The sequence below is a fragment of the Ambystoma mexicanum genome, chromosome 1p (genome assembly GCF_040938575.1).
Source record: "Ambystoma mexicanum isolate Mex_15411 chromosome 1p, UKY_AmexF1_1, whole genome shotgun sequence".
In the NCBI taxonomy this organism is placed as follows: Eukaryota; Metazoa; Chordata; class Amphibia; order Caudata; family Ambystomatidae; genus Ambystoma; species Ambystoma mexicanum.
The window spans coordinates 56,839,314-56,864,326 of record NC_090921.1 but is presented as its reverse complement, the minus strand read 5'-3'; the positions used below and the strand labels follow the sequence as shown (position 1 = coordinate 56,864,326).

The window sequence follows — 25,013 nt, the reverse complement described above, 5'->3', positions numbered from 1 at the left end:
CATCCCCATTCCCATTTGAACCCCAATAGGTCTCAATGTAATGGGGAGGATGCTAACAATGGACCCGTTAATGACGGCTCTGTTGTTAGCATCCTGGTTTGCTCGCGGGTGGGCGGTATGCACATCTGGTCTGGACAAGATGTGCATTCAACCACCCAAGAGGAAACCCGTAATGTGGCAGCCTGGAATGATCGGTGCCGGTACCTTACCGGCACCATTCATTCCGTGGCCGCCAGCCCCCTAATGAGGCCCTATGACTTTCTTCTACTTAAAATAGTCCATGGCAAGTGCAAAGTAGTTTGCTGATTACAAGATCCTGGGAGGACCTTGCATGGTGACGTTCCAATGAAAGTATCCTCGCCAACATCCCAGGACGCTTAGCGAATGGCACACAAGGATTTATGGAGATGTGTTTGTCTTCTGGGAGTTAATGCAGGGAACTGAGAACTACTAAGATGTGAAGGTTTCCTCTCAGGCCCTGGATGAACCTGGCCATCTTTTTTGGAATAACTTGTCACTACAGAATCAAGCCTTCGGATACAGTCAAGAATAGTCTGGAGCAGTGATCTATTTTAGCTCGGGGGGCCCCACTTTATGTGACATATTAAGGTGCAGGAAGAATTTTAGCATGTGGAAGGGGTAGCACCATTTATTTGTGATGTCTTTGCTATTCCCACTTTCACCTCATAGCCAGTCGTTCGTGGCCATGACTCAGATAATCTGTCCACGACCCTTGGCCCAGGCTGTACCTCAGTCACCAAATGACTATCAATATTTTGTGTACCTACATTATGACACTTTTCAAAAAATAAAACACAAACACATTTGCAAAACCATGCTTGCAGGTCATTCCCAATGCTCCTTGCACAACTTTTCTGCAAACCCATCCATGTTTTATTTTTTGAAAAGTGTCAAAATGTATGTACATAAAATAGTCATATAACTTAGCTCCCCATTGACAAAATCCATTCAGACTTTGCAGCAAAATTCAAGGTCTATAATCTTTCTATAATCTTTTGTGTGCTTTTATCAAATGGCAACAAGTTATAAGCCATTTAAAAATGTTGAAACCCCCCTATAATGGTGCCCCCCTTTTCACAAAACTCCACCAAAAGTATTCACATCCGGGGTTTGAATCATTTTGCAAACTCATGTGCAGATTTGTGAAAGGGCACCAATTTTATAAGCCTTTCAAACATTTTGGGATGCCCCTTCTACCTCTGTTCCCTCTCGGCAAAACAGCACCACAATTTGTAGGACAATTTAAACATGTGTTTACAGTGAAATCGCAACATTTCATGCAGCTTCATTGATTGGCGCCAAAGTTATACACCATCCAAAAACGGCTTTTCACCAACCCTGTAATGCAAAAATATGTATGAATGCCCCTGAACCTCTCAGATTTTCGCGAACATCACAGGGCTGTCCCCGAACTGTTTACAGACTTCGGAGATTAAAAACCGCCTGTTTTTTGGCTTTTTGGGGTAATTACCCATGGATTGGGGTTGAAAGCGCGCAATGCAAATGTTCCAAAATAATCTTCTGTTTTTTCTTCCCTGAACATTTACAACTTGGCACCCGCCCCAATGCACACCCCTACCACACCCCCACCACACCAACTCCCCCACAACACCCCCACACCCTTACTTACCGTGGGCCCCTGTGACGCCTGTTCCCTTTCACTTCTGTGATCGGGACCCGGCGCTGCAGTGTCCTTTTCTTTTTTTGTGGATGGCTGCGGGGGCCACACTATAGTGAGCAAGGTTGCAGGGGACACCCCCGCAGCCCCCAGAACCGAGTTTATGATTTGGTCGAACATTTCTCCTCAGCTCCCATGTGATTGTTTCATTAGTTTGACGTTTTTTCTGCAATGTTCGGGGACAACAGCCGATGTCCGTGAATCCAACATGGCGGCGTATCCAAAAATATGATGGGCACGTCTGATGTCCACGAACATGTCTGCAAACATCACGCAGGTCCCTGGACCAATCAGAGGCATGTCCGCAGACCAAACAGGGAAGCGAGTCCGCAGACTGAAACCAGATATCACAATTTTTTTGGGACCTACTTTTTGTCTGTTTTAAAATAAAATGAGTGGGCGGATTTTCCCTCAAATAACAAAAGCACGCTTTCAGGACCAAGCTTCAGCAAATTTGGTGAAAATCGATCCAGCAGTTTCAGCTTTAGGCGTGAGCAAAACCTTTTTTGCCATTACGTCTATGAGGAAAACCACCCATTTTGGAACCCCTACTATAACTTTTCCCATCTGGACGAAACCTCACCAAACTTCACAGAATCAATCCAAGGGGGCCATATATACTTCTTTTGCAGTTTGGTGAGGATTCGTGCAAGGGGGGCGAACTTATAAGCGGCTCAAAAAGTGCTCTTCCTATGGGTTGATCAACAGAACCATAACTACAGGGACGCTATCGCAGGCCCTGCAACATATATATATATATATATATATATATATATATATATATATATTAAAAATCAATTTTGGAGATGTGGTTTGGTAATGTAAACCCAACAATGTTATCATAGCGGGAGACTTTCATTCGGATTGGGCAGCTCTTTATTATAGGGACTCTCGCTTCTTCCTATAGGGAATCTCGTTCTCTCTTGAAATCAACAACCAGAGAATTAAAGCAGGGACATCTGGATAAATGGTATGAATTCCTGGGGTATTCATCTCCTATTGCCTATCATCGTAACCTGGGAGCGAGGGAGATCATCCTCTTGGAATGTGTATCATTAGTTCCCCCTTATTTAATTAGCCCAACCTCCTAATTCACAAGTCTTGCTTGGGCTCTGTCCTTAACTCTTACTACTCCTTGTAGAAATGGTCTGAGTGTTTTTGGGAATTCAGTAAAACTAGATAAATTAAATCTCTCTTTGCTTATGTTTCTTGAGAACAATCTGGCTTTTGGTATGAGAAGTATTTTTACCTATAGCGAGACTATATATGCTTGCCTCTCAAGATTTTTAAGATGTATGTACATGGTTAGAAAAATGGTAGAACATGTCTATAATGAGCACACAACAGAAGCCAAAAGAGTGAAAAGAGCTGAGTTGATGTATCCTAAGGGATAGACCAAAGCTAACAAGAGAATTCGACAGAGATATCAAAACCTTTCTAAGAGCATGAGCTATTGATGTGGCTGATAGCCACAATATGTTATACACACTTAACGGCAAGAGAACCTCATACATTTTTGAAGCTACCATTTATGACCATTCTATGCAACCAAAACAGAGGAATATCTCATTTCAAGACTATATAATATGCTGCCATTGACTCCTCCTCTTTACTGGTAGTGGTTTGTACTTCATGAACCTCCTAAATGGGAAGGATGCTTTTCGGGGGATGGCATCCTGACAACGATCAAAATGTTGAAGGCAACAAAGGCCCTAGGACTGGTGTATGTTTCTCCTTGTATCCTTAAGTCAAACCCCTTGTTGTGAGCCAGGATGCAGTATGTGTTGGTCAATTATATTATCCAAAAAGATATCCTACCCCCTACTTGGAACCTTTCTTATATCATTCCTATCTATAAGAAAGGAGATAGAGAGAGAGCGCAAGAAATGATAGACCAATAGGAATCCTGGACACCTGTAGCACTGTCTTTGCAGTATTGTTGCTTAGAGAGATGGATTCCTGCGTAGAGAAATTGGGCACATTCTATAGTTCCAAGTGGGCTTTCAAAAGTCACAGGACACCTCACCAAATAGCACTTTGCTAACTCATCTCCATCCTCTTTCTTAATTGAATTTGGGTAAAACATCTATAGTGTACGCATGGGCATGACATGTGCTTTCGATCGAGTTATTAGGGAGAGGCTGTGGTCTAAGCTGAGGATTTGAGGGACCTTAAGGCAAAAGCAACCTGTCTGTGCCTGTGATTCCTCTTCCGGACCTCTGGATAGGCAGGAGTCCATCCTCGAGATCACTGCCGCAGTGATTCTACATGACAAAAAGAGCCAACTTCACTGCTGAATCGTGCTATGGTAAGGCTACCTGCGATTTCCCTGATGCAGTGGCTGCCTCGCACCCTGTTTAGTTGATGGCAAGCGAAGGCCTGATCAGCCAGCAGCAGTCCCGATTACCGCCCAGCTGATTCCTGCTCCATGTGCCACCATTTACCTGGTGGATCTTCTGCAAATGGCTGCCGCTTGTTTTGTTTGTAGGATGCTAAGCAACCAGCATGCATCCTATTGGTGAGTGTGGCCTATTTTCCTGCACCTCCGGCACTGGAAGGCGCGAGCCGGCTCCTCCCCAAAGGCACCCTTAAGGCACATGCAGCCTGTCTGAACCTGTGACTCCTCTTCCGGACCTCTGGATGGGCAAGAGTCCATCCTCGAGATCACCTCCACAGTAATTCTACACGACAAAAAGAACCAACTGCACTGCTTAATAGTGCTATGGTAAAGCTACCGGCCAACTCCCTGATGCAGTGGCTGCCTCACACCCTGTTTATTTCATGGCCAGCGAAGGCCTGATTAGCCAGCAGCAGCCTCGGCCACCACACAGCTGATTCTTCCTCGATGCGCCGCCATTTACCTCGTGGAGCTTCTGCAAATGGCCGCTGCTTGTTTTGTTTCTAGGTTGCTAAGCAACCGGCCTGCATCAAGTTGGTGAGTGTGGCCTATTTCCCTACACCACCGGCACCAGAAGGCACAAGCCGGATCCTACCTAAAGGCACCCTTAAGGCACACGCAACCTGTCTGTGCCTGTCCGTGGCCGCCAGACCGCTTTCACCATAAATTATTGACGATCCAGCGTTGGTCCGGATACTAAGTGAGTACCTACCTCCCCCAGCCCCAAACACTGAACTTCCACCATCAGCAATATTAACTATGACAAGTGCTTGTGCATACGATCTGTGCCCCCAATTTGACGAATCACCCCACTGCACATGTACTATGTTATCTTGTCCAAGTGCCCATTGCATATTTAATGTGTTCCTGCGCTCTTTGCTATCTTTTGAACCAGCCTACTTTGTTTTGACCAAGTGCCCATTGCACATGTATTGTATTGTTTGATCAAGTGTCTATTGCATATATAATGTGTTCCTGCCCCCCTCGCTATCTTTTGAACCAGCCTACTTTGTTTTGACCAAGTGCCCATTGCATATATGAGCATATATATTGTGTTCCTGCGCCCTTCGCTATCTTTTGAAGCAGCCTACTTTGTTTTGACCAAGTGCTCATTGCATAAATGCTGTGCTCCTGCCCCCCTCGCTATCTTTTGAACCAGCCTACTTTGTTTTGACCAAGTGCCCATTGCATATATACTGTGTTCCTGCCCCCCTTGCTATCTTTAGTACCAGCCTACTTTGTTTTGACCAAGTGCCCACTGCACATGTATTGTATTGTTTAATCAAGTGCCCATTGCAATTATAATGTATTCCTGCCCCCCTCGCTATCTTTTGAACCAGCCTACTTTGTTTTGATCAAGTGTCCATTGCATATATACTTTGTTCCTGCCCCCTCGCTATCTTTTGAACCAGCTTACTTTGTTTTGACCAAGTGCCCACTACATATGTACTGTGTTCCTGTCCCGTACGACATTAACTGTACTAGCCCTTCGTAATTGCTATGTTCCCATCTGCATATGCTCTGTGCCCTGCTCTGTTCATGCCCATTGCGCACTCCTGCTCCATTTATTCCCTTGGTGCATCCCTCGTACCAGCTCATTCAGCGTATCATTAATGGGAACGCACATGCTCACTCATTGAACGTGCACTATGCACTTCTGCGGAGAAAGCTCCTCACGTCTCCCACTGTGTTCACACTTTGCCTGATCTGCCCTACCAGGATCCGGCACACATCCCAGCCTGTTCTCACTCAACCAGCCTCCCGTGAAATATCTGGCCTCATGCCCGCCAGCCCATTATACTCCACACAGAGGGTTATCAAGTAATTGAACTTACTGTGACCTCCTCTGCCTCCGGCATCAGACAGCGCTAGACCTATTGCTCTGCACTCCCCACTGAGCCGCACTACTGCTTGCCCACTCAGCCATTATCGCCCAGCTGCCCACCTTCGTCCTACTGGATTCTGCTCCCATATTCCATACAGTGACCTCATTTCATGCAGTTACTCTGGCCATGGCCTCAAGCCTACACTTAGTTCAAACTAGTACCCCGACACACTTCCTGCCATCTATCCAATCCACTTTCATTCACAGTCCAACCGGCAAATCTTCCATGAGCACAGCAGCCGGCACCATACTCAGCCCTATTGAATGGCTATAGCATTTTGCAACACCTCCCATGCCACTTCTACCACTACCGGTCCACATTAGGAATCTGAGACTAGGCTCCCGATTCCCAAACCACAACGTCTCACCAAAACTAAAAAAGCCTCTCCACCCATCAAGCAGCTTCCTTGCCGCGCCCCAACCATCAACCCACCACTTAACATGAGCTCAAACTACCCCAGCCCCATCCCTCCACCAATCAGCATTACAGCAGCACTCATCAACGCTCGATCTCTCGTAGCCCATGCCATAGAGATTTCTGACCTCATCATCGCCAATAGCCTCAATTTCCTGGCTATTACAGAAACCTGGTTACACCATGCAGCTGGCCCAGCAATCTCCCTAGCCCTTCCAGATGGCTATACCATTATTGGGGCAGATAGAAACACAAACAAAGGCAGAGGAGTAGTGTTCATTGCGAAAACCCAACTGGCCCTCAGAGCCTTACCCCCTACCAGCTTCCCATCTGCAGAGCTCCTATCAGTGAAACTCACACTCTCGCCCACTCAAATGATACTCTTGCACCTAATCTACCGGCCCCCGTCCCCTCTCCCTCTTTCGTGGTACACATCTCGAACCTCCTTTCCACCAACACCAAACTCGTGTCCCAAACTATCCTTTTAGGAGACCTTAACCTTGTCCTTCAAGACCCCAATGATGCTCTTGCCCTACCTGTGGATAACACCATCACACATCTGGGCTTTAAACACAGAGGGGGTCATTCCGAGGTTGGAGGTAAGGAAATCGTACAAAGCTGCTATCTTCTCTGCAAAAAAAAGAAGCTTATAACTCGAGAATCCACAATGCAAAATCAAGCACTAAGGAGCTCTACAGTATCATAAAAGAGCTAGGATCCCCTGCACCTCCCTCTCAGGACTGTACTAAAGATGCTGGATGGTGTACAAAAATTCAACAAGTCCTTCCTGACAAAATCACCCTATTACAAAACAAGATTGAATCCTAAAAGGCTAGTCTCCCAAACGCCTTCCAATTCTCACCGGCCCCTGCTAATAACCTACTTCACTCTACCCCCTTCACGTTCTCACAAGTAACTCCAGAGAAAGTAGAGGATATCTTAATAAGTCTAATACCCTCTCACTGTCAAGGGGACATTTGCCCAGCCTCCATCATCAAGGAAGGTGCAGAAAACCTAGCCCCCTTCATCAGCACCCTGATAAAAACTTCCTTCTCGACCAACCAGGTACCTAACAACCTCAAGGAAGCCTGGGTGATGCCCCTCCTAAAAAAACAACCTTGATACAAATATCCCTACTAACTATAGGCCAATCAACACCGTCCCGTTCCTCCTAAAAATCCTGGACCGAGTGGCCTATTTGCAAATTCAGAAGCATTTACAGGAAAATGAACTTCTAGGCTTTAGACAATCAGGCTTTAGGCCGAGACACGGCAACGAGACAGCTCTGCTTGATCTAAAGATCCAAATGGATTAGGCAAAGGACAAAAGTAAGCTAGCGATCCTCCTACTCCTAGACCTATCAGCGACCTTTGACGTCATCGACCACCAAATTCTCACAAAGCACCTCACTTCAGCAGCAGCTGCATCATTCTCCACAAATGCATCTGAGTCAATTCCTTACTCTGAAATCAGACCACTAGAGTTTTCTCCCCTTCAGCCTCAGCAAACCCGATACCCACACTCACGGCTCGTGTGTGTAACCCACACTATACAATATATTTACAAAGCTTTATTCGATCGCTTTGGCAAGCTGGGTGTCATCTACACCAACTATGCGGATGACACCCAAGTCCTCATCCCCCTCACAGGCTGTTAGGGAGAATTCTCTGTTTAGGCTGAATTTCCCAACCTAGTGAGTCCCCGAGCAGCTTTGCTGGATTTTTGGGGTTTATTTTTTTCTCCTGCCAAGAGTGAGACTCTTTTACCCTCACTCTTGGACATGATTTGAGTGTGTTTCTTTGAATCTAGAAGTGTTTAATGGGCTATGGGGTCTTTTACTCCATAGGGTTTCATGTGTTTTTGTGATGTGTGTTACACCGCACCCTCAGTGCAGTGACACAGGGGTGTCTTAGTGACCCCCCAGTATAGACTCCATACCCTGGGACTGACTACTGTCTCCCAGGGCATGTAAAGTCACCATTGACTTTACTAGTCTTAAATTCTGAACAGAACCAGTACAAACCATCATATTGTGGACGTACTGGCTGGGGCAATTCAATTGCTCCGGGGTCTGTTAGTCGAGGGTGCACGTCTCCGTCCCCCCTGATCGAGTTTTGGCTGGTGGCAGTGGATACTACGTTTTATATTCAACCGCAAATATTTTCATATGGGATTTCCCATTGTTTTAGGCTACTATCTTTATTTAATTATTTACGGTTGCCTTGAACATACCGCCGGTTTATTTAATTCATATTAATTCTCCGGTTGGTATTTTTTGCCAAAACTTGATTCTAAAATGGCATTTGTGTTCTCTTCTGTGACTCCTACCCAAGTCGAGCCTTTTGATCCACTTTTTGGCGGGCTTCTCCACAGAAGCCCTCCAAAGTGGTGCCACTCTGTCTGGGGTACTTAGGAGGGGTGGAGGGGAATTTAGGCACCCTGGACTGAGTTGCCTAGGCAACTCAAGTCGCACTCCATCCTGATTGGCCCAAGTGGTGAGCCGGCCGGCTCACCACTTAGCATGTTTGAGTGACAGCTAGGCTGAGTGAATGGGGGTTTGCTGCATAAAAGCAGGGCTTTGGGGACTGGAACTTCAGAAGTCGCCACAGGACCTAAGAATCCGACGAGGGAGAAGCTGAGCCGACCTGCCACGACACCACCACCGGTGGAGCCCTGCTGGACTGCCTCACCACTTTTCCCAACGACAGAGATCTCCTGCCGGAGAGTCTTCTTCCTTTGACTGGTGGGGATAACCAGTTTCACCGTCTTTTCGCTTTCCAGACGTGCCTCGTGGCCACCTTGCCCATGCCAAGCACCCCGGCAACCGGGATACCATGTTTTACCACGACCGCAAAACCCAGGTACCACCTTTAACCAGAAAACTCCGCGGCTGGTTTCTTCCCTGGTAGTGCAACGACCTTCATCTTTCCTCCAAGTCAAGATCTTCTCTTCCCCTGGAAGACGACGCAACTTGCACCCACTACCAGGAACAACTGACACCGCTGAAGGATCCTTCCCACTTAAGGTACCATGTCCCGCCTGGCTTCCCTTGCTACCGACTGTACGGGGTAGATTTAGCCGCCGGCTTTCGAACCTGGGTTAGCCTGGGACACCTTGGCTAAACTTTTCTAAGCCTCTCTAAACTCTTCTTGAACCCTCTGCAAGACTTTCTAAGCCTAGTGTAACTGTGTGATCTTGGGCGCATTTGTGCTCTGCTCCCTCTAAGAGTGGGCCCAGCCTTTGGACTTTGGCTTACCAGTGACTTTTTGCTCCCCGCCTTGCTAACAGTGTTCCTGAATCATAGAGTGGTGTACCTCTTCATATTCTGTCTTTTTCCCTCCCTTTCTCACAAAGTTATTAGAGTGCAATCTAGTTAAGCGCTCACCTCTGTATGAAAATAAGTGGTGTTTTACTGTGATTTATCTAACAGGGAAAAAGGGGTGTATATATGATAATAGTAACTGTGTTTAGAATATGTTACAATAAGAGTGCTGGAGTGTTTCAACTGTGTGTGTCGAGAGGTGAAAAAGCAAAGTTGGAAAAGCCTTAGAGTAGACTTGCACAGTACAGAGAGTATTAAAGGGGAGATTAGGTGTTTTACAGTGTGAAGGGAAAAATATGTCTTATTTTCAGATATTGAGGAGATTATGCGTGGCTTATTTTGGAGATGTAAAGTTAGAAGCTGTGAGATTGGTCAAAGACGACACCAAGGTTGCAAGCAGAAGCATAGTAGGGAAGGTAGTTGTTAGGCAGAAACCTGTGCAGTTTCCTTAGGGACCACTGCAAAAAGTTTAAGACTACAGGTGTTGTCAGTAAACCCAATTGGTAGCAGTCTGTACCACCCAGATTTACCTGGTAGCTGTGGCTGAGCAGTCAGACTTCTCTCAAGAAGAGTTAGGTAGTATATAGAGTATACACATTAGGTACAAAAATACAGAAGCACAAGCAAACACTGACCAGAGATTGGGTACAAAAGTATATAATTATTTATTTAAAAACACACTTGTAAAAATATACTGGCACTAATATGTCAAGCAAGTTCAAACACAGTCACTAGAAATATATACACTTCCCTGATTAATTATTTGTCAAGTCTTAGGAAAAGAACACCACTTATTATCAATACAGATAATATTGAGCGCTTAACCAAGATGGCACTCCAATAATTATTTAAAAAGGGAGGGAAAAGGCAGAATTAGGAAAGCACACAATACCAACACTTTTAAAAGAACCACAGCAAGTCAAGAAAGACAGAGTCTACTGCAGAGCAAAAAGTTAATAAGCCAGGCGCACTCTTGGAGAGAGCAAGGCGGAATGTGCCCAAGATCACACAGTTGAAGTACACTTTAAAAGTTTTTGCAGATAGTTCAAAAGGAGTTGTATCAGTTCAGAAAAGTTAGATAACAGGTCCCAGGTCACCCGAGGATAGAGAGTCAAGGATTTATGGGACACCTTGGACAGTCTGTTGCAAGGGAGACCAGGCGGGACACAGTACCTGAAATGGTGAGAAAGCTCCAGCGAGGGCAGTTGTTCCTGGCAGCGGGCGCAAGTCGGTGCTTCCTCCATGGAAAGAGAAGATCTCGACTTGGAGGACAGCTGGAGGTCGTTGCACTGCCAGGGAAGAAACCAGCCGCAGAGTTTCCCGGTTAAAAGGTACTACCCTTTTATTCGCGGTAGTGGTGAAGCGTGGCTACCCGGCTGCCGGGGTGCTTGCTTGGCACGGGCGATTCGACCATGAGATGATCCAAGAAGGCAAAAAGAGGGCAAACTGGTTAACCCCACCAGTTTAAAGGAAGAAGACTCTCCAGGAAGAAGATCTTCTCTGTCGTTAGGAAGTGCTGAGTCGTTTCAGCAGGGCTCCACCGGTGGTGTCGTCATTGCAGGTCAGCTCAGCTTCTCCCTGTCCGGATTCTTTAGGTCCTGTGGCGACTTCTGAAGTTCCAGTCCCCAAAGCCCTGCTTTTATGCAGAAAACCCCCATTCGTCAGTCCTAGCTGTCACTCAAATATGCTTAGTGGTGAGCCGGGCAGCTCACCACTGGGCCAATCACACAAGAGTGCGACTTGAGTTGCCAAGGCAACTCAGTCCAGGGTGCCTTATTCCCCCCTCCCACACATCCTGTAGACCCAGACAGAGTGGCACCTCTTTTGGAGGCATCTGTGCAGAAGCCCGCCAAAAGTGGAACAAAGGGCTCGACTTAGGTTGGAGTTACAGAGGCGAACACAAACGCCATTTTAAAACCGAGTCCTGGCAAAAAGACCCAACCGGGGAATAAATATTAAATAAATAACCCAGCGGTATCTTTAACATTGCACCAAAAAAGTGGTGCGTTTAAAATGAATGGGAAAATCCCATACGAAATATTCCGGTGGAATATTTTGCGTGGTAACCACTGCCACCAGCCAGAAACTCGACGAGGGGGGACTGCACAGTGCCCCCTTGAAAAACAAACCCAGGGCAATCTAATTACCCCTACCAGTACTTCCACAATATGATGGTTTGTACTGGTTCTGTTCACAATTTAAGACTAGTAAAGTCAATGGTGACTTTACATGCCCTGGGAGACAGTAGTCAGTCCCAGGGTATGGAGTCTATGTTTGGGGGTCACTATGACACTCCTGTGTTACTGCACTGAGGGTGCTGTGTAACACACACACCAAAAACACATGAAGCCCTATGGAGTAAAAGACCCCATAGCCCATAAAACACATTACGAAGTCAAAGGACATTCTCAAATCATGCCTAAGAGTGGGAGAAAAAGAGTCTCACTCTTAGCAGGAGAAAAAAATAAACCCCAAAAATCCAGCAAAGCTGCTGGGGGACTCACTAGGTTTAAGAAATGAGCCTTAACAGAGAATTCTCCCTAACAGTAGTCAGGAGAGAAAAATAGAAGAGGGGGAGAGGAAGAGATAGGCTGTTTGGATGAGAAGTAGAGAACTTCAGTTGTAGTGGAGTTGACAATGAGTGAGAGAGATGCCATCCAGTTTTTCGGTTAGGTACGCCGCCCCTTTAGAGTAGCCAAGTGCGGATGAAATCTACAGCAATCATTCATTTTTGCAACATAGCAGCATTAAGATGCAGGAAAAGCCTGACCCTGTATAATCACGCTGAATATGCTACGTGTGCTTCATCTGTAGTGCACACACAGCAAAATCTGGGGCCAAGTGCAGATGCAGTCTGAAGCAGTATCTTGTTTAACCAATTTGGTGCAATCAGGATCAAGGAGAATCCTATACCTGAGAGGGTCTCTCACCACGTAATATGTGATCCGACCCCTAGGCAAACACAGAGCAAAAGAGTGAGGCCACGTGCAGACGGGTGCACAATGATTTCATGCAGCTAAAGAAATTGCTCCATAAGCAAAAACCTGCAGCGCTGCGCAGTCCGACTAGGAGTTTCTCCTAATTGAACAGTCAATGGCAAGATCAAAGTAGTTTGCTGATCACATGACCATGGGAGGACCTTGCATGGTGACATTCCAATGAATGTATCCTCGCCAACATCCCAGTACACCTAGCGAATGGCACAAAAGGATTTTATGGAAATGTCTTTGTCTTCGGGGAGTTAATGCAGGGAACTGAGGACTACTAAGATGTGAAGGTTTCCTCTCAGGCCCTGGATGAACCGGGCCATCTTTTTCTGAATAGCTTGTAAATGCAGAATCAAGCCTTTGGGTGCAATCAAGAATAGTCTGAAGCAATGGTCTATTTTGGCTCCACTGTATGTGAAACATTAAGGAAGTGCAGAATGTGTTTTAGCATGTGGAAGAGGTAGCACAATGTATTTGTGATGTTTTGAATTTGAAGGGTGAATGAGAGCAAGTCGTAACATATGTGACTTTTGATACAAATTATATGTACATCTCATTTATATTGTAATGCATTGCTGGTACTGAACATTACTAATAAGAGCAAGACTATATACAATTCAAACAGAGAATGGCTGAACTTTGTCTTTCAATCCTCTTCTAGAAACACCACCTGACACCTCAAATACAACTACAGGTAAGTGTCCATTGTCTTTATACTGTATCAGAGTATTTCTTCTGAGTAAACAAGGAGAGCAGAATCATCCTGGCTGCCTATTTCTGAATACATTTTTTTTTAATTACAAGTTTTAATCACCCAAGTGATTTTTACAAGATAGATATAGAGTCAAAAACAAATGGAGATGATGAAACTAAAGCAGAGAGAACATAAAAAGCAGGAAGAAGAAAGAGAAAGAAGTGGAACATTCAGTAGTTTCCGCTCGATAATCAGAGGAGAGAAAGAACAGCCCCTTCGAAAAAGTTTATGCAGACTCTACATTTTCTGCCAAGGCCTCCAGAGCTTTATCGTTAAAGATTAAATCCAAGATTTTGGTAGCTGCTATCGTCCATGAAGGTCTGAGGCCCCCTATTAGTCGTTCCCACCAGCGAGCTTTGTCTGGCAAAAAGCTTTCTCCAAGTGATGAAGCAAGTAGAGAGTTCTGTATGGAGATGTCCCTGGACATGATAGGAGAAGATGCCGGAGCATTTCAATGGTTTCTTTAGATTTACAAAAGCGGCAGCTATTAGTGGCTGAGAGATGTCTTGTGTGCAGGATCTCATTTGTGCGCAATAGATTCAGCCTGGAGCGAAGAAGTGTCGATCGTGTTTTTCTGTTTGAGTGTCTTATGAGAAATGTTTGGACTTCGTTCAATGTTCTGCCCTTTGGGGCAGATGCTGGGTCAGTTTGTAAGCAGCTGCCTTCTCTAACGTGTTTATCCAGTCCATTTCATCTAAGCGTTTTTTGTTTTTTGTCGGATTACATACCAGTTCTTCAGTGGAGCTGCCACACACTTCTAGATGTATTTTGCATTTAGACTCCCAGGTGGTGTCAGCAATTTGCATTTGCCTGTGTTCATCTCCTCTTGTACCATGGAGAAAATCATAGGAGAGGATGGGTCCTTGATCTTCCGGTATAGCATAATAGAAGCTCTTATTACTATTGACGCCTAGGACGAGAGTGAAAGTTCCCGTCTGATCAGTGCTAAAGGTGTAGAAGTCAGGAGGTTCAGGACCAAACGCCAGAAAAGGCTCTCCAGTCTGGGCCACAAGTTGTCAGACAGAGAGGGCATGTCTCCTGTTCCATAGGTGATTGTTGGAATCACTTTCCCCCGATAGAATTTGAGTAGGGGCATCAGAGAGAAACAGCCATATTTCCTGTCTAAGACTTTGGCCTGTGAGATGAGATTTCTCATTTTAGCATGGAGATGTAATTGTATTGCTAGATCTTTACTTGTAGAATCGATCAGCACCCCGAGATATTTAAATTCTGGCACTTGTTCCACTTTTTCTCCTGCCAAGAACCATGAGGGATTGCATTTTTTTCTGATCCTTTTTTCAAAGACCATAATCTTCGTTTTTTGTTTGTTAACTTCCAGATCATTGTTTTCAGTGTACTTAGTTAAGGAGGCCAGCTGGCGTTGTAAACCAATTGGGGTCTGGTCAAGTTGTATGAGATCATCCACGTACAGGAGTCTTGGAACTTTTGTGTTGCCCATAACTGAGGGAAAAGATTGTGTCTCAGCATTTGTTTCTTTATAGTCCCCAAAATACGCCAGGAATAGGGCCGGGGTCAGAGGGCAGCCCTGTTTGACCCCTCGGGTGGTTGGTATCATTGCAGAAAGCAGCCCCCCTGGACGGTGGTGGAGTCGTGTAAGACTTGTAGCGGACCCAGGATCTCCGGTGGACACTTCCAGTCGCTTCATTTTTCCCAAAGTTTTCTTCTGTTAAACTAGTCAAAATCCCTCGTAAGGTCTATGAATGCCATGTATAGTTTCTGATTGCCTTCCAGGACTTTTGATTTTAGTATGCTCAATAGAAAGATATTGATGCTGGGTCCTATTTGTTACTGATACCGGTGAAATAATTACAACACAGTATGGTTATAGCCAAATCCCATAAGGAGAATAGACAGGAGTAGACACTAACCTGATGGGGTACCAACTCATCTGGAGCAACAACTGCAGAAATAAAGAATCACCTGAGAGTCCCTGTCTCCCCCACTCACTGGAAATCAGAGTACCAGCGAAGGGAAACACGAACCCCAGGGAAACCCTCTGGGGGAAAAAACCCTGGACTTACGGGATCAGCCTTCTTGGATTGACGACTCGGGACGTCTTGGACTGGCTTTCTCGGATAGATGACTCTTCTCAGGGCGGTGAAAGTGGGAAGGAGTCCTACAGGACGAGAGAATGACAAGTAAGTAGTAGAAATAATGAAAGGGAAGAAAGGCAATCTGTGGCAGTGAGTGCACTTACTAATGACTGCCGTGACTAGAATTAGGTCCTTCGAGTAGATCAATCCTGTTGACTGGGAGTGTTGTAACGCAAAGGGGAGGGGAATAACTGACAAGGTAAGAATGGTTATTAAAGGCACATAACGAGGAGGAAAAGTAAAAATCAATCGTAAGAACGGAACTTACTTCCGCAAGGCAGACTTTCTCTCTGAATCGGGTCGGAATTTCGAATCGAGAGCCCAGCTCGAACGAACGGGGGAAACCCAGAGACGAAAAGAGGGAGCGGAAGCAGGGAGACCGAGATGGGACACAATTCTATGGGAGAAACAATGTTATTCAGAAGGGAGAGTTAGATTGCTTTCAATAGGTTAGAATACGAGGGTAGAATCCTCTGCGAACTTACGAAGCATCACATTCAGCAGAAGCAACGCATCGAAGCAGTGTTCCGGGTTCCTTAAGAGGAGTCAGGCGATCAGGCACGTGCCTCCACCGGCAGCATGGAACAACTAGACTGCTGAAACAATTCTTTCCCCTATTGGAGATTCCATGTAACATGCCTCCACACAGAGACCAGTGGCGTCTGATCTGCCATTGCAGGAATGGTGTAACACTATTCCCTTTTTAAACCCGGATTGTAAAGGGTCGTCGCAGGGTGATTTATTTGCCCATGAATTGAAGTGTCCCAGGAGTAAGAGCCCTAAACCTTCCCTATGACATCAAGTAGAGCCACCGGGCAAAAATTCCTTGGGTCGTCTTTTCTTCCTTTTTTGAATATCGGAATGATTACCGCAGAGGTCTAAGTAGGTGGGATCCAGCTGTGTATCATGCATCTTTTGAAGATTTGCCCAGTCTTCTGGAGCAGATTTTAAGTTTGCGTTGAAGAGACCGTCAGGCCCTGGTGCCCTTGAATTCTTCAGCTTGGTTATTGAACGTCATATGTCAGTTTTCTCATGGAGGTCGACCCAGGGAACACATGCCGGTGGTGGAGCAGCTAGAGAAAGCACATCTGGGGAGCTAAACCGTGTTGAATAAAAATGTATCCATGTTGACTACGGAATACTGTTTGACAGCTTTGACTCTGTGTCTTTGCTCCGTGGATTGATCAGCTATCAGAAGTCTCTAGAGTTGCTGTTCTTGATTTGCTCCAACATGGCCTCTGAATCGTTTTGGTAGAAAGCAAGCCGATATAATCTTAACCAATTTTTGTAAGATCTTGTTGCCTCATTTGCATAGGTTCTATTGGTAGCCATGTTGTGTTGTGCAGCAGTTCTTTTGGCTCTGCGGAGCATATTGCGCTTTGCCGCCAACAAGGCGTTGAATGTGTGTGTATGACACAGAGGTTCCGAGTTGGAATTGTTTGCACCGGTAATGACGGCTCTGTAGGGTTCTAGGAGCGGTCTATAGTCTACCTCGAGATAGTTTCCGCTGCTTCCATAAGATACTCGGATGTTCGCCCGGGTAACCCTTTCCCGGTTTCCTTTGCATTCCGGTTCGACTAATCCCAGGTAGTGGGTATTCATAGGCTTTTCTGATGACCATTTTATAACCAGAAGATTGTGGTTGCTTTGAGTTGTCTGTTGAACACTGAATTCAGTCAACCGAGCAAGAAGAAGTTTTGAGATGAAGATGTAATCAATGGTTGAGTAAAACAGACCACGCTTCCATGTTGGTGTATTAGTGGTGTCGGGTAGTGTAGTTGCTGTATTGAAGCGTTGTCTTGCTGTCATTAGATTGGGCCACTGCTTTCCCCGTAGGCAAGCTTGGTAAGGTGAAGACTCTGCAGATTCTTGAAGCTATATGGGGCATTTGATGTTAAGGTCTCCACAAATAATGACCTCACAAGCTCCCAGCTCTAAGTATATGGAGTCCAGCGTGCTTGTTACTAGGTCGAACAGTGAGTCACTTTGGATTGCCTTGGGGTTCCAGTAGATGGTCATAATCAGCAGGTATGTGTGTGTAAAAGATTCTGCGGCAACCTCTTTGCGAAGCCATGAGATGAGGACCGCTCGGACGAATGGGGACTTCAAGATGGTCTTAACTATTTGTAAGCCGCTACCCATCCGAACTGCGATTATCAATCCCGCAGAAGGCCTGCCTTTTTCCCCCATCAGTGCCTCTGAGAAAGCAATTTCAAATCCGTCAAGCGTTGGTTTTGTTTTCAGCCACAGCTCTTGTAAACATAAAATGTAATTTCCCCCTAGGTTGATGTCGCCGGGGGATGTTAGGTGAAGGAACCCTCTTGTATTCCAGCATGCGATGGTGGCTATTTGTGAAGACGAGTTGAAAGGGCTTTCGGGAGCCACGACCATGTTTGGGACTGAAGAGCTGGTCTACAGGGGGCCACCTTCTTTTGCTCCCCTAGTACCCTGATAGATATTGGGTGATTTTTTTAACGGGGTGTTGGGTCTTCCCTTTGGGAAGATGACTGAACGGCGACCCATCTATAGCCTGACGAGTATGGCCATTCTCTTGGCAGCGATTCAAGATTTTGTAAGGCGGTTTGCGTAGACTCCATGCCTCGGTCCTTCAGTGTGGTGTGCTCATTTCTGTCTGATTTGAGACGTGTTAATTCAAATCCTTGTTTGTACATGACGTCCGTTGCCTTTGCCAGCAGAGTGTCCACTTCGTCAGATGTAGTGTAGAGAAAACAGGAGGCCTTTTGCCCTTTGTGGGATGGTTCCACTCTTTTGAAGTCTTCTGATTTAATTTCTCTTAAAGCTGAGATGCTATGAATCAATTTCATCACTGTGCATCTATTTAGCACTAAGTATTTTTGGTTGCCTGTGCGTTGGCTCAATTTGAAGGAAGGGCTCAGCCTCTGCTTATGATGTTCTTGGTTAGAGGGCTTCTGCTGTTGAGTTTTATAAGAGGTTCTCGATTGTGCGTAATTATTATGGTGAGGTTGTCCATACTGAATATGGGTGTTATTGGCAGCCTTGTCCGAGAGTTCTGTTTGTCTTTATGTGTGGACCCTCGAAGTGTATTTCGTCAATGGCCATCGAGCTGATGGATCTGGCAGAAGGCCATGTTGTGTACGATCTTCATTATTCTTGCTGGGTCGAGACCCTGGGTTTTTACGCAAGTCTTTGAAGCAGTCGCTCAACGAACAGAAGCTTGAGAGATCTCGGGTGACAGTTTGGAAGAAGGGCATCTCACTTGGAGAATGAAGGGAAACCGCTTATGGCTGACTGTCATCACTGACGTCAAGATATTGGCTTAGATCCATCAGCTCCTTGTGATTGAGAACGTCATTTATCGATTTAGGAGAATGGGAATTAAGTTTGGATTGTTTCTGCTGCCTTAAGGGTTCTTTTGGATCTGTGTCTTCCTCCCCAGGTATTAGATTGTTGTGTTGAAGAGTAGTAGCCTCAGATGATTGTTCGGGTTTCTGTGGAGGTGCAGTTGGCTTAAACATAGCGGCCGTTTTGAGGCACACCTGTAGAGAGGACGCCTAAGTCTTGCTTCCCATAGTCAAGATGTTGCTGTTGGCCACCACCGAATCCGCTTGGGGTGCTTTTATTTCCTTAGTTAGCCTAGCTCCTTTGTTTTCTTTAGGCAAGGGCATATCGTCCAAGCACATCACGACGTTATGCCTAGGATTGTTAGACGGTGGGTGAGATCTGGTTAACGATGAACTGGCATAGCTCGCAGAGCAATTGGAGGAGGGTTTTGGTCTTGTTCCGCAATCCGTCTGGATGGCCTCCGTCCAGAGCATTTCTTGTGTTTCTGTTTGAGAGCTTGAGTCCACAATTGTGCCTTGATTCATGGCTTTCCTGATGTCACTGGAGATCTCAGAGGAATCGGGTCAGCACTTGTGGGGCATAGTGCCTGGATCATTTCTCCGTCTCTCCAGGGCATTGATGTAGCCTTCCAGATAAATGAGTTTTGAGTTCATCATCGCAAAGATGGATGTATGATCTTTTAAAGAGTCGTTGATTGTCTCATATAACTTGCAAAAAGGTGATAATGCAATAGTCACAGAAGACATGGTGGACATGGTGTCGATTTTCTTGGAAGGAGTGTCCCTCGGGTTGTTATAAAATGTGTCACTTAATCTTCTATTGGCAGAGAATCTTGGTGGTGATGTTGGCAGCCACGGCCGAGGAATTTGTTGGGATTTGTGATGAGGTACAGCAGACATGGGAGGTGATCCCACAAGTGCTTCTCTGTCTTGCTCTTTCCTATTAGTTGGCCCTTGGGTGAAACTAGGAGCATGAGCCATAGGTCAGGTGGGGGCATTATCAGTCTTCCTCTGGTCATGAATTTGAGTCGGTGAAGTTAGGGTGACCTGAGGTCAAAAGTTGCTTTTGTGCGCTGGACCTGTAGGTATTGTTGACAGACCTGTGGAGCCAGTCTGTGCTTGAGGCACCGGGCTTCCAGATGGGTATCGGCTGGCTTGATCAGTATGATGAAATGGTGAGTCTGCAAGAGAGACCTCTGGTTGTGAGCCAGTTTTGACAGTGGAGGGGTTAACTGGACCTGGCCCCCCTGTATCTCAGCAATAGATAGTAGAACTGCTGGCATGAGGTTAGTAACTTCTTTTCCTTGCTCTTTTGCCGTTGGTGGAGGGACTTGATCCAAAGTGCTAGATACACTCGTTGGATGAGATATTGAGGAAGTGAACAAGGGTTCCAGATGTGCTTCCAATAGGCCAGCATCCGAAATTTCACCTAGCCCATTTTGTTTTCTTTTAGCTTGCCTTTGGAAGAGATGTTTCAAGGAGTTTTCTAAGCGCGTGCTTGTAGATGGGTTTGGCGAGGGGCCCTTTTTATTAGGCTTTTTTGTAGATGATCTCTTGTTGGCTGTCGGGAGATCACATTTTTTAGTGATCAGGCGTAAAGGAATACCATGCAAGCGGCGATTTGGAGGGCCTTGCCTGGCTCCCTCCTTCATTTCTTCATTCCTCTGTTCTTCATTCGAAGTCTGGAGAACTTCTAGGGCCTCTGCAGTTGATGAAGGTTCAAAAGTGGCTGGAATATGGCCTTGAGGCCGAGCTTCGTCCTTGGGGTCCTCTTTGGGGACCGGTGCTTTGCTTGAGCCAATATGTGCGTTCGCAGCAGGCTGGCCCTGCTGTGTGGCAGGTGTGGCTGCCGGTGGATCATGAATCTGTGCACTTGTAATAACAAGTGCCGTTGCATTAACTTTGGCGGCCGCCAGATGGCGCTGTGTGGCGGCTGCGCCAGTTTCCAGGAAGTTTATGGTCGTAGCCACCCCGGAGTCGCTGGTTTGCACGTCGGAGGTCTGACAGCTGGTAGCTTCGGTCCGGGTCAGCTCCTCTGCCGCATCTCACTCTTCCGAGGCAGAGGCTTGAGTGCCCGCGTCGCTGGCCCATAGCCCCCCCGGTCCCTGGCATGGGTGCCCCCCCTCCTTCGAGGGACGGCTCCTCCATGCCTTCCACGAGGAGGGACAATGGCAAGGGCGCAACGGGTCCACGTTCTCCTGCGTGCCTCGTGCATTCGGCGTCTCTCCAGGTGCCCCCGCCTTCTGGTCCATGGTACAAGCAACCTCAGATGGCAAGGTAAATCCAGACGTGGGCTGAAACCAGATCGTTGGCAGTTGTTTTTGTTTTTGATTTTGGGTATGCGGCTGCAATGTTTGTTTAACAGCTATTTTTGAAGGAAGATTCTGTAACATGCCTCCCGGCCGCTTTAGGGAGCCTGCGATGGCTAAGATGCCAACTTGGGGTGTAGTGGGCTTGTTTGTGGGAGGTGTCACCGCCATTAAAAACTGGATGTCTTCGTATTATCTCTCTCTTAATACTGACAAGACTGAGGTCTTATTCTTCCCTTCTAACAAAATTCCTCCTTCAATTCATTTTCCCCCTTCTAATCTTCCTATTTCCACCCATACCAGGAATCTTGGAATCTACTTTGACTCATCCCTTTCCTTTACTCACTATATTTCCCTTACTTCTCGCTCATGTCACTATCACCTCTTCAATATCTGTAAAGTCTGTTCTTCTTTCACCTTCCATTCTACTAAGCTCTTAATCTCCTCCCTTATCTTTTCTCGCCTTTTCTACTGCTCTTCTCTCTTTTCGGTCTCCCTACCTCTCATCTTGCCCCCCCTTAAATATATCTACCACTCTGCCATCCGTACCCTCTGTCTTCGCTCTCCCCATGACTCCATCTCCAACTCACTTTCCAACCTAGGCTGGCTTCCTTTCCATTCCCAACTCAAATTTCCCTTCATTTGTCTTGTCTTTAAATCTCTTCATGACCTTGCCCCTCCTTACCTCTACTTGCTTCTCTCATTCTATACCTCTTCTTGCTCCCTTTGTTTGGCTGATCTCTTCTTACTTTCTGTCCCCCCTCCTCCTTATGCCTCTTCTCATTTCTGCTCCTTTCAGCTAATTGACCCCCTTCATTGGAACTCCCTTCCACTCACTATCCGCTCCACTTTGACCTATTCTTACTCTGTTACTCCTTGAAAGCACTCCTTCGCTCCCTTCCCTGACTCCTCCCCCCTTCACCTTTTCTCTCTCTTCCTAATACCCTCTTCCTTGTTCCTCTATGTTCCCTGTCTTCTCATGATCGCCATCCTCTGTACTTCTCCCGCTACTCACCATGCTCTCTCCCTTTTATCCTCCCTTCTTCCTCCTTTCTTCTTCCTTCTCAAATGCACATTGTTCCACATGCTGTTTTCCTGGTTTGAATCATGTATACTGTTATTGCTTCTATCTACGTTGTTTGTTGTTTCCGGGTTGTTAAACTGTAAAGAGCTTTGGATTAAAGCACAATATAAATAACAATAAAATACAAATTATGGAAACGTGGCACTGTCAAGAGAGGAGTTGAACAGGGAAGCAGGATATGGAACAATGGGACCTATGAGTTTCACTATGTGTAGGAATAGAGGGTAATCACGCTGATTATGCTACATGTGCTTCATCCGTGATGCACACACAGCAAAATCTGGGGCTAATAACGGAATATATGTAGTGCTGAAAAGAGCCAACTGCTGGACATTGGTCAAGCCAGGGAAATCCCTGGGACGAACTACAAGAACATTTAAGGAATCTCTGAAGACAGCCCTGAAGGCTGAGCCACTGAGACCAGAAGAAGGGAGTCACTCCCCTGGCCTTACCTTTTGTTGACTCAGAAGCCATTGCAAAGGATTGTTGATGAACAGCCTAAGATTGACACAGTTTACCAGGAGAAGGGAGTCATTATCCTGGAGCTATTTCTGTGTGTTAAAACCTTCCTTTGATTAGTGATAGGGTCAGTGTGGGACGTAGTTACACAGAGGACAGACACTTTAGTTGGACAACCACCCTGAAGACGAGCAGTCGAGTTATTGTTCAGTTAGGTAGGGACAACCCTTTAGAGTAGCCAAGTGCAGATGAAATCTACAGCAATCGTTCATTTTTGCAACGCAGCATCATTAAGATGCAAGAAAAGCCTGAACCTCGATAATCACGCCGACTACGCTACATTTGCTTAATATCGTGGCGCACATACAGCAAAATCAGGGGCCAAGTGCAGATGTAGTCTGCAGCAGTATCTTGTTTAACCAATCTGGTGCAATCAGGGTCAAAGAAAATCCTGCACCTGGGAAGGGTCTTTCACCAGTTAATATGTGACCCGACCGTTAGGCAAACACAGAGCAAAAGTGCGAGTCCAAGTGTAGATGGGTGCACAATGATTTCATGCAGCTAAAGAAATGGCTCCATAAGCAGACACCTGTTGCGCTGCGCAGTCCGACTCTGAGTTTCTCCTTTTTGAACAGTCAATGGCAAGTCATTTGCTGATCACATGACCCTGAGACGCCCTTGCATGGTGACGTTCCAATGAATGTATCCTCGCCAACATCCCAGTATGCTTAGCGAACGGCAGAGAAGGATTTTATGGAAATGTCTCTGTCTTCTGGGAGTTAATGCATGGAACCGAGGAATACTAAGACGTTGAGGTTTCCTCTCAGGCCCTGGATGAACCTGGCCATCTTTTTCTGAATAGCTGGTAACTGCAGAATCAAGCTTTTGTACAATCTAGAATAGTCTGGAGCAGTGAACTATTTTGGCTCAGGGCACCTCACTTTATGTGAAATATTAAGGAAGTGCAGGATAAGTTTTATCATGTGGAAGGGGTAGCACAATTTATTAGTGAGGTTTTGAATTTGAAGGGTGAATGAGAGCAAGTCGTAACATATGTGACTTTTGATACACATTATATGTACATCTGGTTTCTAATTGAATTGCATGGCTGGTACTGAGCATTACTAATAAGAGCAAGACTATATACAATGAAAACAGAGAATGGCTCAACTTTTTCTTTCAATCTTCTAGCAGGCAACTATGGAGGCAACTATGGATCCCAACCTTCAGGTAAGTGTCCATTTTCTTTATTCTGTGTACTGATTTGGAATATGGAGTAAATAAGGAGAGCTGAATGATCTTGGTGGCCTATTTCTGAATACATTTTAACTGGAGTGTTTTGCCTTTAGTGGTGAGGGGAGCTAAGTATAAACCGCAACAGTGATACATTTGAAAGAGTAGTAAGGCTCTGGACGCCTCTACTTTTTTTGACCTATTAAGGAAGGTCAGAATAACGTGTAGCATTTGGAAATGGTAAAACCATTTTTTGTGATTTCTTTAATCTGAAGGGTGAAAGTGAGCAAGCCATAGCATATGTGGCTGTTATAACACATCATACTTAAATCTGGTATCTGGTGCGATTCCCAAGGTGGGAGGCCACTAGCTAACTGCCCAGGAGTCCCACAGGAGTCCCCAGGGTGGGGTACATCTTAACCTTTAATGTCCCTTTAACAACATTTTTTCTGTCCATTGAATACGTTTTCATAAGGGAAAATGTTTCATGATATTACATCACTGTATATAAGTTATTAATAGTTCCTCTTTTAACATGTATGAAAGAACTATAAACCTCCTTTAACAAACATATTGGTCGCAAGGCATACTTATGTGAGTCGTTCTCAGCAGTGCGTACCAAAACACACAAATCAAGGTAGACATTTGTCCTTGTCAAATGCCAGGCCCTCGGCTCACGGCAGAAAAGTTATATCACTATTTGTTGTACTTATTTTTGACAATTTCAAAAAAGTAAAACACTAGACATATTTCCAAAGCATCCTTTCAGGTCATTGCTGAAGCTCCTTGTGCAACTTTGCTGCAACCCTATCCAGCACGCCGGGCTGCAGCTTCAAGCAGATTTTCTTTCCCCATTTAAACCTACAGCTTTGGTCATGCCGCCTGCCCCAGTAAGTAAATCAGGGTAGGCATTCAACTGTGACGAGGGTCACGCCCATTGTCCATGGACCAAACTCATATCACCATTTTTCTTGCTTATGTTTTGACACTTTCAAAAAAATATAACACAGGACAGATTTGCAAAAGCATCC

General features: G+C 45.7%; 1 long non-coding RNA gene across 1 annotated transcript in view; it reads left to right on the top strand.

Moving 5' to 3' along the window:
* The window catches only part of LOC138581600 (uncharacterized), a 965,149-nt gene extending 941,170 nt beyond the window's left edge, over window positions 1–23,979 (top strand). The window contains exon 3 of the long non-coding RNA XR_011304928.1: window positions 23,941–23,979. This is a non-coding gene — a long non-coding RNA (uncharacterized lncRNA). The remainder of the gene's footprint in view (window positions 1–23,940) is intronic.
* The last annotated feature ends 1,034 nt before the right edge of the window (window positions 23,980–25,013 follow it).